This window comes from Leuresthes tenuis, unplaced genomic scaffold, assembly GCF_036924035.1.
Source record: "Leuresthes tenuis unplaced genomic scaffold, fLeuTen1.0.hap1 SCAF_6, whole genome shotgun sequence".
Classification (NCBI taxonomy): domain Eukaryota; kingdom Metazoa; phylum Chordata; class Actinopteri; order Atheriniformes; family Atherinopsidae; genus Leuresthes; species Leuresthes tenuis.
In genome coordinates this window covers 26,084,214-26,106,254 of record NW_027325360.1, presented here as the reverse complement: position 1 = coordinate 26,106,254, position 22,041 = coordinate 26,084,214, and the positions used below count along the sequence as shown (strand labels likewise).

Sequence of the window (22,041 nt, the reverse complement as noted above, 5' to 3'; positions counted from 1 at the left end):
TTTATCTTGTCTGACTCTTCCACTTGAAGCGGTATGTTCCAAGAAGCCTGTGTTTCAAAAGTTAAACTCTACGTTAGTGCAAATGAAAGAAAAGGGTTTCTTTTGTTTCATTTTCTCATCGTATTTTCTTTAGCTTTCTTGTACTCACAATCTCATTTCTGGCTGGAATGTGTTTACAGTCAGCAGCTGGCAACCTTGTTTCAAAATGGAAGCAGTCCTCAGTAATGACTATAGCAAAAATAGCACTCTTGTCTATTTTGAAAGTTATCTGCTACTTGAGATAAGTGACACCAATAGAGTTTCAAAACCCACGTTGATTGGACACACTTGAAGACAGGTTCTAATGATTCACACCCCTAGAGGGTTGGTGGGGCAACATAGCCATTACTTCCTGAGTCATAAGGGGAATAATATGGCAAGCATGTCAGCTACACCCCACAGCTTATCATTAAACACCACCTTCTGGCCTTGCTTAAAATAGCCCAGAATGCAGGGAGGAGTATCTGAATAATTCTCCTTTTTTTTTTTTTTACCGCTTTAGTTTAACAGATGTTTGCTAATGACCTGGGTCAGAGGGGATAAAAAAAAGTAGCCACTGTCTGCACGTTTAACCCCATCCTCATTTATACATAAACCAGTTACTCCCAACTATTTGAAGCAGATTAAAGTACAACTCCAAGGGCAGTGGTGTCATTTGTGAACACCACTACAAGAAGTTTAGGCATGAAGGAGATGATAATTAATGAAAGAGATTAAAAAAAAGTGGAAAAAAACTTTAATTAATTCCACAAAGACACACAGGTTACATCGGAGCACTCTTAAGGCGTAAACATCTTTAATTCAAAAAGAAAAACAGGTTCATGATCTATGTGTGGAGTTGATGCTTCACTTGTGCTGTTGCAAGAATTTTCCAATGCAGCAAAACACTTCAGCACAAACCACGAGCTCTAAAAATAGCCCAGTCATAAAAATAAAAACACAACCCCAGTTTAGAGTGTGGATTGGTAGAGGAGTTACAGCAATCACTCACCTCAAAGGCTTGCTGAAAAATCTGGTAATAAATCACAGGCACCTCATTCATTAGGTCTGTTGGACTTCCCTAAAACAAAATCTCCCAATGAAAAGCCCCTGTGCTGTATCCCTTGGCCTGTCCAGGTAGCCAGAAGCGTGGTTCTATGACTCAAATGCTATAACAGCAAGTTATTTCCCCAGTACCAGATGTTTTGTTTAAAAAATGGCATGCCGTGAGCAGCATGCAAGCACTTTGACCAGAGCAAGCTGGAATAGTCAACAATCGATGTGCCTCTCCTGTTTCTTTGGCAAAAAGCATCCCAAATCAAACCACTTGGTATGGCAGTACTGCTGGCTGACATTCAAAAGGATTTATGGTGGCCGGTATTATATTCCAGCAGGTAGCTCTGTCTGCCATTTGAAACCACCATGTGGAAAGATGCCAAGTGCATCTGTAAAAAGAGCTTGACATTCCTCTGAGTGTTAAACCCCTCATACTTTGAATATTTTTTTAGTTTAATGACAGTCAGATAAGGGCCCAGGAAAAGGAGCCGCATCGTACATCTTCATATCCAGATCTGTAAGCAAATGTTTCACTTTTTTTTCTTTGCCAAGAGGTGGATTTATATCACTCTAAAGTCATTATGCTATTGCTAACAGTTTTAAATCCATGCAAAAACCAAAGGGAAAAAAAGCACCACTTGTGTTTGTACAGGCAACCAATAACATAAATTAAAACAAATCAGGTATAAAATTTTGACATATTCCCTATGTTACTTTGAGACCGAGCCATGCTGGCTGTTACCTCGTTATCCCTGTGTTTAGGCTAAGCTAAGATAACTGGCTGCCGTGGCTGGCCGTAACTTCATATCTAGATAGCCAAGCTATTCTCATCAGCTCTCAGGAATTACGTGAATTAGCACATTCCCCCATTGTAAATCTTTTGATTTATCAATTTCTTGTAAGTCTAATCAAGTATCAAACCAGAGAGCTGCTCTCAGCTCTCTGGTTTGGGTGCCCAGAGTGGAATAAGCATATCATGAGGAGTTTGGTTGGATGGGGAGGGTGGATAGAAAGGAAGTTATGAAGGGGGCAGGAGAACAGATTGGGAGATAAAAGATGAGGGTAATTGACTGTGCCTGATACCATGTTAGGAATATAGAAACATTTACCTGATTAGGGACTAAGTGGGTGGTAAGGTCCTTCTCCCCTCCTCACCAATTTCCACCTTTCCAGAGGCAGCTCAAATTAATTTCTTTCCTAAACCCAGCTGATGCCCAACTGAGGTTGTAGCTCACAGTGGCACAATTGGGTGCTTAAAAACACCTGCTCCCCCTCCCCTTGTGTGTGTGTGTGTGTGTGAATGTGGTAACTCAAATTTTTAAGAGATTTTTCACTTTCACCAAGCTGTCCAATAAGTCAACACTCTTATTGACAATGACAGTTGAGTGATTGAATGAATGTAAACTAGGGATGCAGTAATAGATCAGCCTAACATCGGCATCAGCCGATATTCAGCTTGTTGAGTGGTCTATCGGCAAAAAGGATAACATAAACCAATGGTTGTGGTCGATGTTTAGCTGATACTACATTGACTCTGCCCTGAAACTGACAGGATTAACCTTCAGCTGCAGATTCAGCAAATATCCAAAAGTGGCAGGCTAATTCCATAACGAGTCATTTGTTTTTCACATAAGCATTTTCTTTAGGCTAAAGAAAGGCGCTTTTGAAACTGCTATTTTTAACAAAAAGGGCTTTTTTCATGGGAAAGGTCTGTTAATACACTTGTATGAAAGAACTGGTGCTCATTCAAAATTAGTGTGATGATGAGCTGAAATACTAACTGTTCTGTAAGTTTTCATGATGACTACTTTACTGTTTCACTGAAATTAAAGGAGAAAAAAATTGGCAAAAACAAGATATATTATTCTAAATAGCAAAGACAAACATAGTAATTGTTTTAAATATACAACAGAAAATGAAAGGGAAAAAATAAATATATTGTCACAAACACTGATTCTCCTCTAAATTGGGATTCTTGTTGTTGCTTTCAGTAACACACTAAAGTGAGTGTTAATGCCAGAGGGACATTGTGGAGTGATGCCAGGAGAAACACTGCTTAATGAGGTACGTTGAGTCCATAGCTGATCATTTTCACAGCTAGAGGAAAATAACTTCAGCTGCTGTTTACCAGCCATATTTGTTTCATCATTTGTGTTTGAACCGCCTTACTATGTGTGGGATTTCCGGATGGAAAGCACTAGCAAACACATGCATGGGCAACACAAAATACTGTACTTACACATGCAAATGGATGTCCTTGTTAGGTCCATAAAAACAACACAGAAGCCAATTAAAACAAGAATTCACATATTTTTCCATACAAGAAATATGTTGCACAAAAGTCTATAACAGATGTTTTAGTTCTTCTTTTATTTCAAACGTTAATACTGCATTATGATGTTTTACTGAACAGGTACCACAGCAAGATATTACAACAGATTTCAGCTGACCTTTCTATGAAGACGACACGCTAAGTACAGGTAATTATGAAAGGTAATTATGAAAAAAAAGATTATTAGGTGAAGCAAAATCATTAAAGCAATGGCAACATTTCTTGTGAGCACCTTTAAAAGCTCAAACTTATTGGCAAAAATATAAGTATTTCAATTATCTCTCACGTACTCTGTGTCCTACTTCTTAAAGAAAGTTTTCAAGCAAATTGCTTGCTAGCACATGAGACATCTAAATTGCAATTAAGTGTCTCAGGTTGTATCTAACTACAGGTGACAGACTTCAAACATTCAATTACATAGCTGAGTCCGTCTTTAGAAATACTGGACCAGAACAAACGTCTTCTCCCGTTCTGCTCTAAAGCACACTGAAATCCATGAAGAGCACAAAATAGCTTTACCTCTGCTGATTCATCTGTGTGAATTATTGAAATTAGAGCACACTTCCTGGAAGAAAAAAAACCTCTGTCTTTTTGGAGGGGGGGTTGTACAAAGTACTTTAGCAATATGGTGAAGCTCGATATGAGAGATAGCAGTGAACACTTGGATTTGCAAGCAAAGAGAAAGGCAGTAAGAAAATATAATTACTGCAGTGATGAACTGAACAAAGTGATAAAAGCAGACAGGAGGTGTAGAGAGGAAAATTGTGGTACCTTTGATGAGAGTGCTGTCAAACCACAAGTAGGCTGAGGACAGGAGCAGCTCTGTTGGAGTCCAGTCGTTTGTATTGTCCGCTAGGGAAGATCTGTGGATTAAAAAGCAAAAAATTTTAAATCAATATTCAGCCAACACACTGACACTGTATTGTTAATACTAGGCTCTTGTAATATACAGATGTATGTATACGATCTAAAGCACAGTTCTCTTGGGTTCACTCCTCTAATCTTAGAGTGCTCTTCTCTCAACTATGAAACCCTCCCAGGATCTCTTAGACCCCTTCATTTGCTTGGATGTTTTCCTCTTCTGGACAATGTTTGCAACTGTGATGATTTTTAATTATTTGCAGATGACACCCTTCTAAACGTACCCGCAACAAGAGGCATTATTATCATTGTTACTCTCATAAACTGCCTTGAAGACATTAACAACTGGATGTCCATCAATGCACTTCAGCCGGTCAGCAGCAACTATGACTGTCTGTTAAAACATTTGAATAGTTAAACAAAAATAATTTTTCAGTATTTCAGTGCTGTTGGTTATCCTTTATGACTTGGAACTGATATTACAAAAATGTAACCAATGGATGGTATTACCAAGAGCTTGCCTCAACATCTCTTTAATATATGTGATCCCGCATTTGAAACCTCGTGAATTAAACTTGCTTCTGTCCTGATTGAAGTGATCTCATTTGGAGTCATGGAAATGTTTGTATTAGAGCTTAGCAAAAGTGTGGCAGCAAGGATATAAAGAAGTCATGCTGTATTTTCATGGGGTTTTTCCCCCATTCCTTCGGTGACAGATATAGCTTTTTATGCATGTAAAAGGTCAGTAGATTTAAGAAGCCCAAAGTCCACTACAAAGGGAGTTATCCTCACCCACAGAGGACACCACTACTGAGAAACCTCAAGTGTTTCCAGTTGTTGTCTTTACTTTCTTCCTTATTTAATGACACCACTATACAGTCCTTTTGGATAAAGTCTGCTAGTGACTGGTTTGGCAGGGGGAGGACTTCAAAAGGGTAGAAAATGGAGTGTTCAGAATAGAAATGTATAATTCTTTGAAAAAAAAAAGTTCTTAAAACTTTATGTAATCCTATACTAATGAATCCTACAAATAAAACTGTAGATTAAAATTAAAATAAGAAGGGGCTCTAGGAGATGGATCATTTCACCTTGGACCCCCTCCACTACTCAGTGGTTGATTTTGGAATAAATTCTAAAGTTTCACAGATAACATACAAGATTTAAAAGGAGAAGTATGCAGGATTTAGTGATATCTAGTGATGAAGTTTCATACTGCAACCAACTGAATACCCATGATATTAACATAGTTGTGAAAGTCACAATGTATTTCTGCCAACAGGAGACCTGTCCAGGGTGTACCCCGCCTCTCACGCAATGCCTCCCACAACCCTGAATGGCATTAAGCGAGTACAGAAAATTGATAGATGGATTTCTACCAACAGATCTCCTCAAATGCACTGAAACTTCAATAAGGTCTAGCCACAAAATATACCTGTGTGGAACTAATCCCTTACACAGCAGACATGTCTTTGCTGCAAAGCAACACCTCCTTTAGAATTCATTCATTGAATTTTACTCAAAGCACTAATATCCTCAAAGAAAATCTAATGTACTAACTGTTGTGTGAAATTACATTGTGACAAGTGATTTTTATAAAATAAACTATTACTGTTGTGACATTAAGAGGAACAGCTTCAGGCAAGGAAACTTGCATTAAGAACTCAACAATAGATCAGTACATTCCTAAATACAGGAGACAGAAGGTAGACCAGCCAATATTGGGCTCACTAATGAGGCAACACTTACTCAATACTTTAAACAAACCTGTTTCTCTGCCTGACCTTAACATACACACTGTAGAACCAGAAAAACACATACATCACAAGCACAAAGAAAGATAAATGCCACTGTCAGATGGTGCAGTGTGAAATTGGTTTTGATGCCTCATGCCATGGGATGAGTCATTCTGCACACCGACCTGTCCACAGGCTCTGCTCTCTTTGATGGCCAAGGAAGCAAAAGCCTGACAGCAGAACCGTTGGATTGACTGCCCCCTTGAAGATGTCACTTATGATGACATCAAATGCTCCTATTCACACTTCCTTGTAGGACAACATTTATTCACACTTTCGTTTCAGTATGTTGTAATAGCAGCTTAAACATTGCCTCATGCTTGAAGAAACTCCTGACTGTTGTGGGATATTGATTTTAAATGAAAATAAATCCCCAATTTGAGTTCATCAGCAGTTCATCTCACATATCAGCTGGGCTGCATAGAGGGAACTGAGGTTCTTTTAACGTACTTTTCTGAAAAATAATTTTCTAAAAGAGCTATTTGTCAGTGAAGTAGGCAAATCGGGAAAGAACAGAAGATGTTTTTAATGGAACATCAAAAACATCAAATAATATTTTACTTTTCCATAGCTACATTAACATAGAATTCATTTTAAAGACATGTAGCAAAGAGTACAGCCTCAAATTGCATGAGTTCACGCTTGAATTCCAAAATACGAACAACTGCACTGATCATGTTCAGAATACGCAGAAGCCACTCTAATGCTTGGCAAAATATATATCTGCGAATAGGGGAGCCACAAAATGTTTCATTATCTATTATTAGAAGACCCTTAGTGAGTTAGGGGGAAAAATTATGATAAGTCAACTCTGTCTTAGCTGTATCTGGGATTAGGATATCTCCATTTCTCTAGGGATTCCTGGGTGTGTTCTCTTCAAGGACAGATAGGCTGTGAGCACCTTGGATTTGTGGTACAAACATCAAAGGTGAAGCTGAGCCCAGCTGCATTTATTATCTGCTTCTCTCTCTGGATTGCAGAGGAAGCCCTTCTTGAATGGAGATTATATCAATACAAAGCTACAGCTCACAGTATAACTTTGATTAATACAAATTTAATTTCATGTTAAAGGGAAGCAATGCTTTTTTTCAAGTGGCAGGTCAGCAATGCAGCAAGCTGGTTTGAAAATGAGAAGATCGATGGTCAGTGATGATAAATGAATAAATGATGCGTCTGGCGCCCTCAGCTAATACTGCTTGACTTCCCACCTGATCCTGTGGAGCTGACCGGAGGTTAATAGCAGGAAACTGTGATTATTTGGGTGGCAGCTGAGGGCTTCTGCATCTAAAGAGGGATTGGTAAATGGCCCATTTTGATACAGCACTGACACACTGCTTAAGTATTGGAGGTCTAAATGCAACAATGACCTGCACTGGCAACTCTAAGTAGCAAATGTGGATAACAACATACTGTCACAGGCATGTAGTAAATAAAGCACTTTTGAGGGTAAATGAAGGGATTAAATGAAAAAGGAAAAAAAACAGCTAACATACCTCCACCGGATAGAATTTCATATTCCATATACTCTCATCTAATGCGATTTATTTACACTGGTCTTGACTCTGTGAAACATGTGGACAGTTGTCACCACTGCTGCTGATAGCGCCACTGTTATGTGACAGTAATAAGCACAGAACTCTCCTACAATATTTGTGCCTTATATCAGTGCCTGATTCCTAATCTGCTGTGCATTATAGAGACTAATAAAATATGCAATTGTCTGAGACAAGACCAGTGTAAATAAATCGGATTAGATTTGGAATATGAGAGTATTTGGAATATGGCTTGTCTCCCATCAACCCACATTGTTAGAGGCAGACCCCAGTGTAAGTCTGTGATTAATAATGAATGTAGAGCAAGGCTTTGCAGGGAAGGTGATGGACTGACAGAGTGAAGGCTGACGCTTCACTGATCAAGGCCTTTCCTCAACTGTCAGTGCCTCTTTGCACTTATATAGAGGAACTGCAGTTCTGTCAACAGTTTACTCATGGATACAGTGAGCAGCTTAGCTAATTCTTAATATACTTTGTCAATATACACAGAGGCATGTGGGCTATTATTGAAAATCATCCAAAGAGTTAAAGGGAAACTAAGGCTGTCTGACATTCCTTCCTAAATCAGTCATACAGTGTCCTGACATTCAAACAGCCACTATCCGTCACTGCCGTCAAAAATATGTTATACGAGACACTCAACATAGTCTAACAGCATTTTGTGATACTGTCACAAATCTGTTGTTTTCTGGCTCCAAGATATTTAAAAAAAAAAAAGAATTTGTATTCAGGAGGATGCAGCCCAGTCTCACCATAAAAATGTGTATTTGGTACATCTAAACATATCACCAAAAGTGTAGCAGAGTAACAGTCTGTGGCTGCACATTTTGATCTGTAAAATCATCCCCTGGCTGTTGTTTTCTGTAGAGCAGCGTCCATCTGGCATGACAGTAATAACAACCATTTAATGGTATCATATATCAGCAATATATATATATATTACAATAATATACTACTATATATTACCTAATGATGTATATTTTCTAACCCTAAGCATGAATTTTGAAACATTTAAACCAAATTATGTATCTTATTTGTAACTCTAACCAATCATGAGATAGAGGGAAGCAGCTTGCACTTGCGATGTGTTGGATGGAAGTCTGAGGATTAGCATCTTCTGCTCTCCTTTCCTTAATGATCATAACGAAAAATTGCTACATTTTGCAAAAGCAGAGTTAGATTAAAAGATCCATCTCAATCACATCTTTCTGCATTATGTAGGAGCTTTTCAAAGGAACCAAAGCCAGCCCACAAAAATCTGTAACTGTCTATAGACGAACAGAAAAGAACAAATGACATGTTGTAACAATTTATTTGTACAAATCAACTGACTGGCATGACTCCATGGAGTCATCATGACAGCAGCTAGTATACACCTTGGAAAGAGACTGAGTTTGCCTGACACTGGTATTTATGAAGCACTACAAACATGTCACGCTAGTTTTGTATATCCTTCTAATTCCCAAAACATTAACATTCCCAAACACTGGTTGCTGTGAGTTATCGTTCCAGACAATTCTAAACTGTAGGTTCCTGTATTTTGTTTCAGAATCTTTGGATCAGACAAGGATGTGGGCAACCAAAGTCAGAATACAGAGGTGAACCAGTGAACCAGTCCAGTTTACCAGCCAAGAGAAGCCCTGTTCTTCAGCACATCTACAAATTTCATTAAGTAGATACTTCTCATCTAAGGCCAGAGGATGGATTGTTGCTATGCCTCAGTATTTATGACTCATAGTTCATGTCAGCCATTCTCTGTATTTTTCATACTCACCCAAAAAAATGAAACGACAAAAAAAAGACAAAAAATAGAAAAACCCTGAAACTTACTGCAGTGGATTTGGAACACTGTGTACTGAGAGAGAACCCCCTGACAGCTCTGTGTTTTGAGGTAAGTGTCTGGCTAAAAGCATTACTAAGGCACATTGTGCTGCAGGCACATGCTCTACCTGTGAGTGCAGAGCGTATTAGCAAAGTGAGGCACTGCTAATTGAAAATTCCAAAAGGATATTACAGATCATTGTAGTCAGTCCAGGAAAACAAGCAGGCTTTCATAATGTAAAACAGGAGAGGTTTAGGACTCATCATTGGGAACTGACATAGAGTGTTAACATCCCTATTTCTATCTCTAACAGGAAGAAATTGTTCCATCTCATCAGAACTCGATGCCTCCTGAGATATTAATGATGAAGAAGCAATTGAAAAAAATGCTATGGCACAGAAAGAAAGACTTCCCGCCAAAGCAAAGTGAGCTCGGAGAAGTTTGGAGGTTATAGAGTGGGAAGGAGAAGAAATGGATTAGTTTGCTTGGATTTTTGACTGTGCACACTATTAGGCTTAAACGTGATCACTTTCAAAGTTAAATTTGTTACAGATTCATTATAGGCAGGCTACGAGAACTAATAAAATCCACAAGCTACCACTTTGGGACATTATCTGATAGTGACTTAGTTATCAAAGCCAACATGGTGTCTATCCAGCTGCATGCACCAGTGTTTGAGTTCTCCACTATAGCTAATCTTGTGACCATAGTCAATGTTGAAAATACCAATACCAAGGAATTTTTCAAGGAACAAACAACACAGATATTACAGTACTGTATTTTTTCTAAACGTGACTTATCACAGAGCACAGGTCTTGATTAATTTGATCACAATTTGATCACAAACGTGTGAAATAATAAACCAAAATGTGCAAATAAATTGACTTGAATGTCTAAATGAGCAACAAGAAAAAGCAAATAAACTAAATAAATCACTAAAAACCAGTAACATTGTATCTTGTGCAGAATAAAGAGAAGTTTGTAGTGAATGTGGCTTTGAAATATAGTTTATTTCCACTCCAGAGCTCCCTAGAGTAAATTAGTTTCTCAAAATAATAGACTGGCAGCATAAAGCCTGAAAAATGGGAATAATTTTGAATTAGAACTAGTTCCAACTGCTTTTTAAAGTTTTCAACTGTCTGCCTTCGCTAATCAACTTTCTAACTAAAAGATAGAATCTATGCCATAAATTTCTGCTTATGTTCGTGTAATTCTGTCTAATGTTGGATAAGATAGCCCAGCCCATCCTCAGTATGCTGGCTGTGTCAAAAGAAAGTGGGAAAAGTAATAACTTTCTGCCTCTCTGCCTCTTGTCACACATTGATGACCTGCTTGGAGTAGAGGGGTTAATGAGACCTCTGTTGCAATGAGAAATCTGTTACCACCTGAGCTGTCTCACTTTGCTGCTTGAGTCTACCCTTCTGTGACATAGAGGTTTAACTCTGTCAGCTGAGGAACATACGTTAGCAAGATTAGGTTATCAGGAACTTGTACTTTTATCTACAAGAGAATTAAATTGATATATCATGATTGGTAGCAATGAAAGTAAAAAGCAAAATGTACAACTCTACGGGTTGCTTGCATAAACAATGTGCTCACACAAAAACCATGTGTGTACCTTTTCCTACACAAAAAAATGGAATTTGTAAAGAAAGAATGCAGTGAGAATGTTCCCATCTCATCCATTCTTCAGGCCTTGCAAACGTATACTTTTAAAGAAATTCAAGCCTCATATTTTATGGAGCTTACTCTGTATGATGACTGCAAAACATCCTCTGTCGTTATCCGCAAAGACAGCAGGAGCCATTGATTAGAAAATGAGAGAAGAGAGGTGAAACAGGCTAGGGTGTGTTGGTCTTGGACATCATGAGCTGCCTCCACTGTAGCTGTACTAGGAGAAACATCACCAGTTACACACTTCTAACCAAAGACACTGAAAATTTGAGTAAATACTGATCTACTGTCAAGGGAATGTCAACACTGATATTTACAAAAATGGATTTAGTTGCTAATTCATTTTAATGGCCTTCAACTTCAATGTCAAAATATCTGACAAAACACTGGAAAGGAAGACGCAATTCAGATTGATTTGTTTCACTTAGACACAAAATTCTTGCTAACAACCATGACTTAAAGGTGACTGCAATACCTTGCATACTGCCTTATGATCTTTTTTTCAAGGAGCCACAGTTCATTACACAAAAATAAACACTTTGTTTATGCTGATTGCTGCGTAATTAAGAAGGACATACTGTTAGCAGCAGTAAGTGGGAGTACCGGGGGAGTACCACTGATTAATTGTTGACAATCCTAAGTCTAATTGCAGTCAAGTGGTGAAAATCACGACCACTGCACAGCCGTTCATGCGAAGTGAGGCTTGAAACTGCACACAACATGCTTGTGTGTATATGGGTTGGATATGAAGGTCACCACAGGTGCATTGGAAATGAAAGCAACATCTCTCAGCGAAGAGTCGGCCTTCATGATTAATTTCTGTTCCCAGAGGGGAGGGGGGGTCATTCACATCTGGTGCAGTAAAACCATTGAAACTTCCAACATCAACCAGGCCATGATTCAGCCCTTTAAATGACTGTATGTAACCTTTGGCAGAAATGGAAATGGAAAGCACTGCACTGTGTAGTAAAACAAAGCCACCGTCTTTTGAAAAACACACGCATTTTTCTGAACTGGCAACAAAAATGCAGATCAACTGAGGTAAAATTGGCTCCAGGACAAAACAAGAACATACCAATGTAACAACCTCAGTGTCGTAGAAGAAGACTTGTATCCATACACTGAGGAATCAAGGTGCAGGAATGGTCCCAACTGCCTTGTTGCTCCATTTGTGCCCATGTATGGAACATAACTATACCTTAAATACTGGCATACTTCTATGTTGCTTGACTTTACTTTAGAAATAACTATTTATAACTAAATACTTCAAGGTTTTGGCACACAAATGTAGCCATTGGAAAAAGCCTTTACACCTACAATAAATTTGGTGTCAATAATTAACCCAACATGCATGTTTTAGACTGTGGAAGGATGCAGGAGTGCTTTGATAAATCCAAACTCCAAACTCAGCCCACACCTACCTATTATCAAGAGTCTACCTGCCTTCATCTGAGTCAACAGTATTTACCTGAAGCACTATTTCTGTATCTAATCGGGTATTTTTCTGAAAACTGCACCTTTGGCTACAGAAATGAAACCCCTATTTCTGTGGATTTGTCTTTGTTCTTAATTTACTCATCTACTCTAAATGTGCAACTGAAAAAAAAAATCTCACCCTTTTTTACATCATTTTTAGCCTGAACAAAAAAACACTAATTTTTTTCAGAAGCCAATAAAGACCCACTTCATGAGGCTGAGACACAAAGGTGATATCTTATTCATATTTGTATTAAATAATTACACAGTTCATCTCATTCATCAGAGTGTATGTTGCATTTTGCTCTAACTGGCTGAATTTGAGCTAATCTTAGCTACTTCCCTAATTGTTCAGTCAAGCAGATCTCAACTTGACCCCTCTGGAGGCTCACGAGAAAAATCTAAGAGGTCATGAGATGACAGAAGGCGTCATTAAGAACTTTGATAACTAAGCTTATCATAAATACTGGAAAGAGGGAGACAGCTTCTCTTGCTCTGTCCAAATGTAACAATCTTATTAGTATAAACTGTAAGAAAACAAGAAAGTTCTGCAACTAAAATGCTCATTCCTTTTCTGCACCTGCCTTCAGCCTTTGCTTTTTCACTGAATTTCTGTTTGAATTAAAAAGTTATCAACATAAAACCGAGGGAGCACTTTAAGGGGAATTACTATTGGATGAAATTGTTAACATTTGAACTTCCCCAGAAGTTTTGAAATTGTGCAGAAATGTACTAAATGGCTCTAATTCATAAGGAAGCCTCTCCAGAGAGCAGGCGAGCACGATAGCAAAAACTGGGTAATTCTGACCTAGATGGAATACAGACGTCATTAAGGTTGTCAATAATACCTGAGCTTTTCATGAGAATTAAACAAAAGAATATCCACCAGCAAGATACTATACGAAGGCACAAAATAGCTTGATCCACTCAGTGTATGCTGTTGTCAGTTTCAGTATGCAGTCTTTTACCTCAATATTTCTATCAGTCAGCAAAGGAGAGAGCTGCACTCAGTTTAGAGAGACGCTGATTTGAGTAAAAGAGAAATCTACTATTTAATTTATACCACAATAGTATTCATTCATGATGTGTAGACTGCAGTAGTGGAAGGACGCAGGAAGGGTAGGTTTACAGATGAAATCTAAAGACAGGGTAACACTATCTCTTAGGTGTCACCCGACAAGACAGGCAGCCTCAATACATCACTCGCTACACCTCAGCACCACCCTGCTTCACTACTGATGAAGAAATCACTGGCAAAAGCCTGCATGTGCTCCAAGTTTTCCTTTGGGTGTATTCGCAGAGCCTAGACCATGGTGAATCCAAATGTAATATAGTGCAGTTTAACTCCTGTTTGAGTTGACACAATATAATTAAAACCGATATTATATTAATCATGTGCTTTTCTTGTGAAATCAATGTAACATTTTTACCTTACCTCTATTCAGAGCAGATTTTAATTGAACAGTTCCAACAGTCTACGCCAGCTTGGCACTAAAATGCAATTCAGTGTTGCCCAGAGTTTTATAGCTATAATTTAACATCAGATGTCAGGGCTTTGTATGCAGGCCTCAACAGAGAGACAATTAAATCCTTGTTTACCAAAATGAATCATTAACTATTCTGGAAAATAAAACCTTCTTTTCAAGTGAAGAGCTACTACCGGCCATTTTATCAACAAAAAGGGTATTGTTGATAGTGTTTACCAGAGTCAGAGTCACAAATCCAAAGAAAGTCTTATGTAAGGATTTGCATCCATCCGTTGTTGTGCTCTCTGGCTGATGTTTGCAGCTTTATCAGGAAGAGCATAAACCTGGCCTGCTGCTGCTGTGTGGCTGTCATCATGTGACAAAACATGCATCAATGCTGAAAAACACTGATCATTAAAGAGAAGAGGGAATCCAGAAGAAAAGACTAGTCAATAAGAGTAACATCCGCAGACATTGATGAGAAAAACCCAAAACACTGTCAAAAAACTTTGGAAGTGGCACATAACTAAATTTTATCTACATTTTACAATTATTTTACAAAATTTGAGCACAAAAAACAGAACCTGTGTTGTCTGGGAATGTGTCATTTAAATTAATTAAAAAAGATCTTACTGTACTCTATCTATGGCACCATCCTAAAAGTTCAGTGAAGCGAGGACCCTCAGAGTGTTGTTCATTGCTGCAGCACTCCTGTCTCAACAGCTCCTTTGAGCAACTTTAAAAGCACAAGTGCACCTTCCGTGGAGTAGCTTCCAGGTGTCAGTGTATGTAGAGGTATGAATATGAATTAGGGTGCTGAGGAACAAAGAATTCTGCTAAGCCTGCTCATGGATAAATACAAGCAGGGGGAAAATTACAAAAAAAAAATCTCCGGAGAGTGTTTAAGAACCCGTAGACCATTTTCTCTCCCTCATTTCTTTGTAATGTCCTCTTAATCTGTGCAAAGCCTGGAAGAATCTCTCAGTACTATCTGGGTGATTAAACAGTGTTATTTTGCCTGCTATGGGACGGGAGGCGGCTGGTTTGGGAGCTGTAGTTAATATCTCAGAGTACCTCATGAAAGTGGACAAGGGCCTCACAGGGGAAAAAAACTGCATAACCTGTATGAATATGACAAACTGTGTTTTAAAGAGTGTAAAGAGTGATGTTTTGTAGATTTAAATCATACCTCCAGACAGATCAATCAAAGCTATTCTCTTTCTGAACATGTTCTTGAGAAACTAACTGCCTTGTAGAGCAATGGAGCTGTTCTCTTACATCTCTTAAATACATTTTGACTGAAGAAAAACCCTAAAGAAAAGCCCAAAGCTCAATAGGTTCTAAGCAGGAATCTGTTTTATCTTTACAGGGCTAAAATCCTCCAATCAGTACAACATGTTCACAACATAATAACTATCCATCCATTTTCTATACCCACTTAATCCAATTCATGGTTGTGGGTGGGTGGGAGGAACTGCAGCCTATCCCAGCTGTCATTGGGAGAGAGGCACCCTGGACAGGTCAGCAGTGCATCACAGGGCCACACAGAGACAACAAGACAAACAGCCACGTACGCTCACTCTCACTCAATTTAGAGACAGCAATTAGCCTAACATGGAGAGAACCCACGCAAACAGGCTGTGAGGCGACGGTGCAAACCAACACACCACCATGCAGCCCCACAACATAATAACCGTAGATTCAATTAAGTTGTGAACATGACTTGTACACGAACTCTGCAAAATCTTTAAGAGTCTTTCACCAAACTACTCTTTTTGTTTGGCTTACCAAAGTAGGCACCTCTAATCAGGGAAAAACCCACAGGTGTGAGTGGAAAGCTGAAAAAGAGGTTTTGAGGAAAAACAAGGCTCATAAAGCATTCACCACTTCAGCAGCTGTTGTTTGAGCCATGCTGTGCTAATGAACCCAGCTTGGTGACAGTCACTGAAACTTTCTGCTTGTCTCACATTTCCCTCAGAATTACTGATAAGTCAATATCCAGCCATTAACCACAACTACTGCTCCAAGTCACTAGATTTTTTAATTTTTCTTTGCTTTAAGAGTAAAAGCTGAATACCTATATGTTAAACAAATAAGAGCAGAGTTACTCCTAAAACTGATGGATTCACTGATGCAGATTTTTGTATACTATATGTATATGTATTATATGTATACTATGACATCAGTAATCATTATGTAAGCAACTTAGCTCTTTAGTAGTTCTAACATTTCTATGATTGTTAATCCTGTTTCGACGAGCTAGAGACTGTTTAGATTAGTTAATTTCTGTTCCAATATATCCTCCACGGATGTCCTCTTCATTCAAGCTTTGTTCCTTTGAGTTGTGAATCACTGACCTAACTAATGCAACTGAGCAATCAGTGGCACACCTGCATCTAATCTGCTCCTGATGATGGTCATCATTTTTGGAATAAGCCTTTAGTTTCATGCTAAAAAACTACTCCCACCTTGTACTTCAAACTTTCCTAAGTACTATCGCGTACAACCAAAGAAAAATTGATGATTATGATGCTGACATGTTTTTATTTTCCTTACCTGAGTGCACCATTTGGTGTTATTTATGCTCGGACAACTTCCAAAGTGAAATGTAAAATGGATTTTGTATCAAAACGAACAGCCTTAATGACCCAGCCACAGTCCACTCAGCCTAATGTGATCATTTGTTCAGCGCCAAGATGACACCGGGGGAACAGTATACTGATGAGCTGGCCTGAGCCCTGCTGCAGCTAGCGTGCTTGGCCACTGATAACATGGCCCAGAGCTGAAGAGAGAGAGAATCCCATTACAAATAGCTGCATTAGGTCTGTCAGATTGTGCAGCTGAGGCAGTACATCTCCATTGACCCTGCAGTGTTTTGGCTAGCCACTGGGGTCAGAGCAATGCCCCATCCTGGGACAAAATGTACCACTGCTCATTTTAAGGGGGCTGTGCTGAGACCCCAGCAAAAAATATAAACACACAAGCACCATCGTGAACAAATCAATCGAGTCACGCAGTGAGAATAGATGTGAGATGCAAATTATGAGCTGAACAAATGAACACATATTCAAACAGAAGTCATCAAGGTCACGTTGTTACACAAGTAACCAGGCTCCAAATAAACTGAGCCAACATCATGACGTCAAACACAGTTAAAACACCCCGTTAACTGCGGTGCTGTAGATAACCCATCGTTAAAATATGAGCATTCAAATAAATACTGTCCAATTCCGCACACTGATCAAAAAAAGTATTCTGTGCAAAGGAAACCTAATTTCAGCAGTTGAGCAAGCAAGCCACTAAGATTTGAGCTTGGTGAGAGTAACAGTTCAAACTGTACCTGCTCATTATTTCTGTAATAATATGCTTCTTTCACTATCTATACAAACCCAAGCTATATGTTTTACTACCAAATTCAAAACTGTTTATATATCTCTCCCTCACTCCAGACAGAGACCAGTTTCTAACCATTTACCTTGCAATGACAATACCCTCCATTCAATGTGCACCTCCAAAAGACGTAACAGGTAGTTTGTCCCAGTTATCTCTTACATCCAGCACCAGCAGGTCTCTTTGCTACTGAAATGAGTAATCAACAGAGCTTGATGTATGTAAAAGTCAGATAAAACATTGTAGAAGCCTCTGAGTCTGGCAAGGCATTAAAAAATAAGAAATTATTCGAAAAAAAAGAATAAATAAGAAAGAAAGGAAAATCATATGCAAATTGTGTGAATTGCAAATGACTTGTCGCCTCAGACTCAAATTCAACCAAAGACGAGATCAGGAGCAGCAGCTAACTCTTCTTAACTCTTAGAGTCTAAGTGTATGCATCTACTTTTGGCAAAATATGAGACAAATTAGACCTGTATTTCAGGTGTGCCAGGAAAAAGCCTCCCCTGTCCATAAAGAACATTAGAGCAACACTGAAGTTTTCCAGTCAACATGAATTCAAGAATGAGGCCTTTGCAAATATTGTTCTCTTAAACAATGAATCAAAGGTAAGATTATCTAGCCACAGTAACAGCAGAAACATGGTGGTGGAAATTGTAGAGTGTGGGCTTGCTTCACTGCCTCAGGGACTACTTATAGTATAGAGCTTATAGTCAATGATTAAACTATGAATTATGCATCATGTCAGGGAGACCTTAAGGAGAATATTTCAACAAAGGGGTACGACATCTTTTGATAGTAAATAGTAAATCACAAAAGCTTAAATTTTTTAAATTGTACTCATTCTTTCACAGGACTGTCCGTGGGTTAGTTTAACACTCAAAAAGTTGTTTGGCTGGGCGGTTGAGTGGTTGAGTGGTAAGGTATGTTGCATGTGGATGTTGCCCATTTTGCAACATACCTTACCTTATGTTGCCTTTCCTGCATGTCTTCCTACAGTCTAACTCCCCTATTTCTTGTGTATCTCCACAGTCTATTAAAGGCAAAAAATTATGTTTATAAATCAAACACATCCAGCCATGACTACAGTCTTTTCCTTAAATGCAAGGCAACTTACACCTAAACATAACTTCCTAAAGACAATCATAAAAACACTATTTTCAACACAATTTTTCTTTAACTATTCTTTATTTGCAACATGTGGGCACTGTATTGGAATAGCACCAATTAGAGACTAAGTAAATGAGAAACACACAGTATTTAGTATGCATTAGAACTTTTAGGACTTTGTGATGTTCAAAATATTTTCCCATCATTAATAATAAAACTAATACTAATTCTGTAAAATGTGTCTGATTTCTGCATTACAGCTAATAACATACTCAGGTTTCCACCTAACACATGCAAAAAAAGTCCTAATTTAACAGAGTTTAAGTTCATGTATAACTATGTGGATACTGTCACTGTGTTTGGACACATTCATTCAAAATGTTGAATTGATATCAAGAAGGCAGACTACTGAAGCTATATCTATTTTTTAATAAAATGATCCAGAATGTTTACAGATGGTAATCTATTCTGTCATAAAGATCAAATATTATTACTTATTCTATGTATTACAGACAAACGCTACATAAATAAAGAAGGAAAAGTGGACAGGGATCCTTCAATAATCTGTTTACATATAGTATCTATGCAAACAGCATAATCCAAATAAGACCATCACCAAAGTATAGCCAAAGCAAGATTACTCTGTGTGCAAGCAAAGCTGATGTTCTCCTCCACCTGCAGGATGTCAAAGACGTGTAATCTGGCAGGAGCAAGAAGAGGAGGAGGTGAAGAAGAAGTAAATGAGCCAAGACATAAGTGGCATTGATTGAGCTGGTGCATGTCCATCCTCATTCATAAACAAGGATAACCTGCCACATGTTTATGGATGATGAGTCTTGAGAACAATGAGCGATGCTGGCATGAATCCAAGCAACACCTGTGAAATACTTTAATGAGGTCTAATCACACAAAAGCAGAAACCAAAACAGAAGAAAACAAAGCTGGAAATCTAAGATTTACACTTTGCAGGAATATAGACAGAATCATGGTGAGGATATTTGTCACATTTTGGATTTCTGCTTCACCTTTGTAACTATGTTTTACAAAAAATGTGATTACATACACAATATACTGTATTGATTGGTAAAGAGAAGCTCCTTTGTGGTGCAAATGGAAGTGAAATAAGTTTAACAGAGAAGATAACATGACATTCAGCTTTCACACTGAAGACAAATCCCATCACAGGAGCTGAATCATGCTTCTGATAACAGAGATAAAGATCAAAGACAGATTTTAAAATGAATATCAGCTTTGATCTCTGTATCCTATTTGCAGAATCAAATTACAGCCAAGATAGATATGCTTCATGCTTTCAAAATCTAGCATACAATAAAACTCTGGAATATGTGATTGTATTGTTTTGCATTAGTAAATCGGCATTGTTATTCTTGACATGGAGTCAGTAACACATAGATGCCCAGCAAGGTTGCAAAGATCAAAGCAATTTTTTGGGAATGGCAATTAAAGTCAAAGAAAAAGAAAGACAAACATGGCAAAATTTATCCATGTAAAGTACCCTTATCAGAGCTGCAGCCAACAGCTAGAATTGTTCGTTACAGTGAGGCTTTTCAGCTGATTTTAAAATCGGCAGCTGTTGGGTTTCACAAAAACAAAACACAATTAGGCTCATATCTTAGCTGGGAAGATGTGCAAGCATGTTTGCTTAGACAGGAGGCCTCTTTCTAATCACTTTGATCAAAGTGCTGACAGTTAAATGTGAAACAGACTTCTCAGACTGTGCAAATCCCAAATGTGAGCTGATATAAACAAAGAACTCCTAATTAGCGTTAAGATCACAGAGGGTATGTGAAGTGATGGAGGTTGCAGTTCTCCTTCAGCTTCCAAGCATCAGTCAAGCAAGGTTGAATATGGCATTCATAAGTTTCAGTTATGCAGACACCATTGCTTGTTTTCCACACTTGCGCATCTTATTTTGGGGCATCCTCCAGGCAGGGCACAGCAGTACAGGGAGCAGTATGACACTAGCAAGTCACAATACCCAAACTGATGTGCGATATGATTCACCCTGGTATTATTTTCTGGGAGCTGTGAGGTGAATTCATGTCACATGTGATCCCACTGGCTGTTTATTCAAGTCATACTGTAACACCCCTCTTACTGCCAAAGCATATGGAAATAAGGAGACTCAACGGGTCTCAAAGATAGAAATCATCAGGTATTAAATAACAAAAAATAGAATAATTTAAGCTAAAGTCAAACATACATGGTCACAAGAAAGATTGAATTATGAGATTTTCTATTATGAGGTTGTACCTGAATTCAGTCCTACTATTTGCTAAAATGACTCAAAATAAAATAATGTTTCATGTTTTATTTGTTGCATGTTTATCGAGGAAATGGTATGGATTTGGAAAAATATACCATGTTTTCCTTTCTTCCTGAGAGCATTAAAATCACTGCGCAGCAGCTAAGACACCATTAGCTTAGATTTGATTAGCAGTTGCTAAAGTTAGCATTAGCACAAAGCAGCCTGACCTCAGAGACAATTAGCTTAGGTTAAGACTTAAGGGGATTATTATGGGAAATAAATGTTCTGTGCTTTGGAGGAAATATTTTCTCAAATGTCTGAAATGTAAAAATTAAAAAACTACAACATTACACAACCACCTGAAAAAAATTTCTTTCAGTGAGCCATTCAAATTTGCAAGAAGATGTTATATTACAGAATCAGCTCCGACTAAATATACTCAGCCACCTAGCTTCATGCTTCAAATCATGCTGCATTTGCTGTACTTTTGAAGTGCAAGTCAAACTATTTCATTCTTGTTTCTTGTTTTGCTTTTAACAAGAAATTCTTCTTCTTAAAAAATATAAAAAAAATAAGCTAATAATGCTCAATCTGCCCTTTATGGAAGGTTTACTATCACTAATAAGAAATCTGAAAGTACAAAATTCTGATTTATAATTTGCTGTTGAAAGTAGCATCAGTAGCACAAGCATCAGAAGACAAAAATTACAAAAATATACCATTAAAATTGCAGAAATATTACATCAAATTAAAAAACAGTTTAGATGGTTAATCTTTATCAATCAATTTTAAAGAAAACACAGAAAAATGGACGAATAGTATGAAAATTATACAACCAGGAAAACTGAAAGAGACAGCGTAAATATAACATTAATGAATACAAATGTAGAAAAGAAAAGTAAACTTAAATATAACGTATGCTTGTCTTTTTGTATTAGTGTCAGAGCAGGTCTCCCTTGAGTCATGATTATCAGTTAGTCTTCAGTTTCTGTCCTCTTCAAGGCCCCGCGATTATGACTGTGGCCTTGTGAAAGGGTTGCTTATTTTAGAGAAATAAAGATGAGAAATACGAAAGATTGTGTGTTACATGTTAAATTAGCCTTTAGCTTTCTGTCACCACAAGAGAGACAGATGTTAGACACTCCAGACGTGCCTGACTGCTGATTGGCAGCTTGGTGTATAAGGCCCCAAAAAGAGGGATCTGTATCAACTGTGGCCATA

The 22,041-nt window shown here is 38.1% G+C and overlaps 1 protein-coding gene across 8 annotated transcripts in view; it reads right to left on the bottom strand.

Annotated features, from left to right (window-relative positions):
- The window catches only part of arvcfb (ARVCF delta catenin family member b), a 192,110-nt gene that overhangs the window by 112,595 nt on the left and 57,474 nt on the right, over positions 1 to 22,041 (bottom strand). For all 8 annotated transcript variants that reach the window (XM_072388468.1, XM_072388472.1, XM_072388470.1 and 5 more), the window contains exon 3: positions 4,178 to 4,269. The gene's annotated coding sequence lies outside the window, so the exon portion shown is untranslated. The remainder of the gene's footprint in view (positions 1 to 4,177; positions 4,270 to 22,041) is intronic.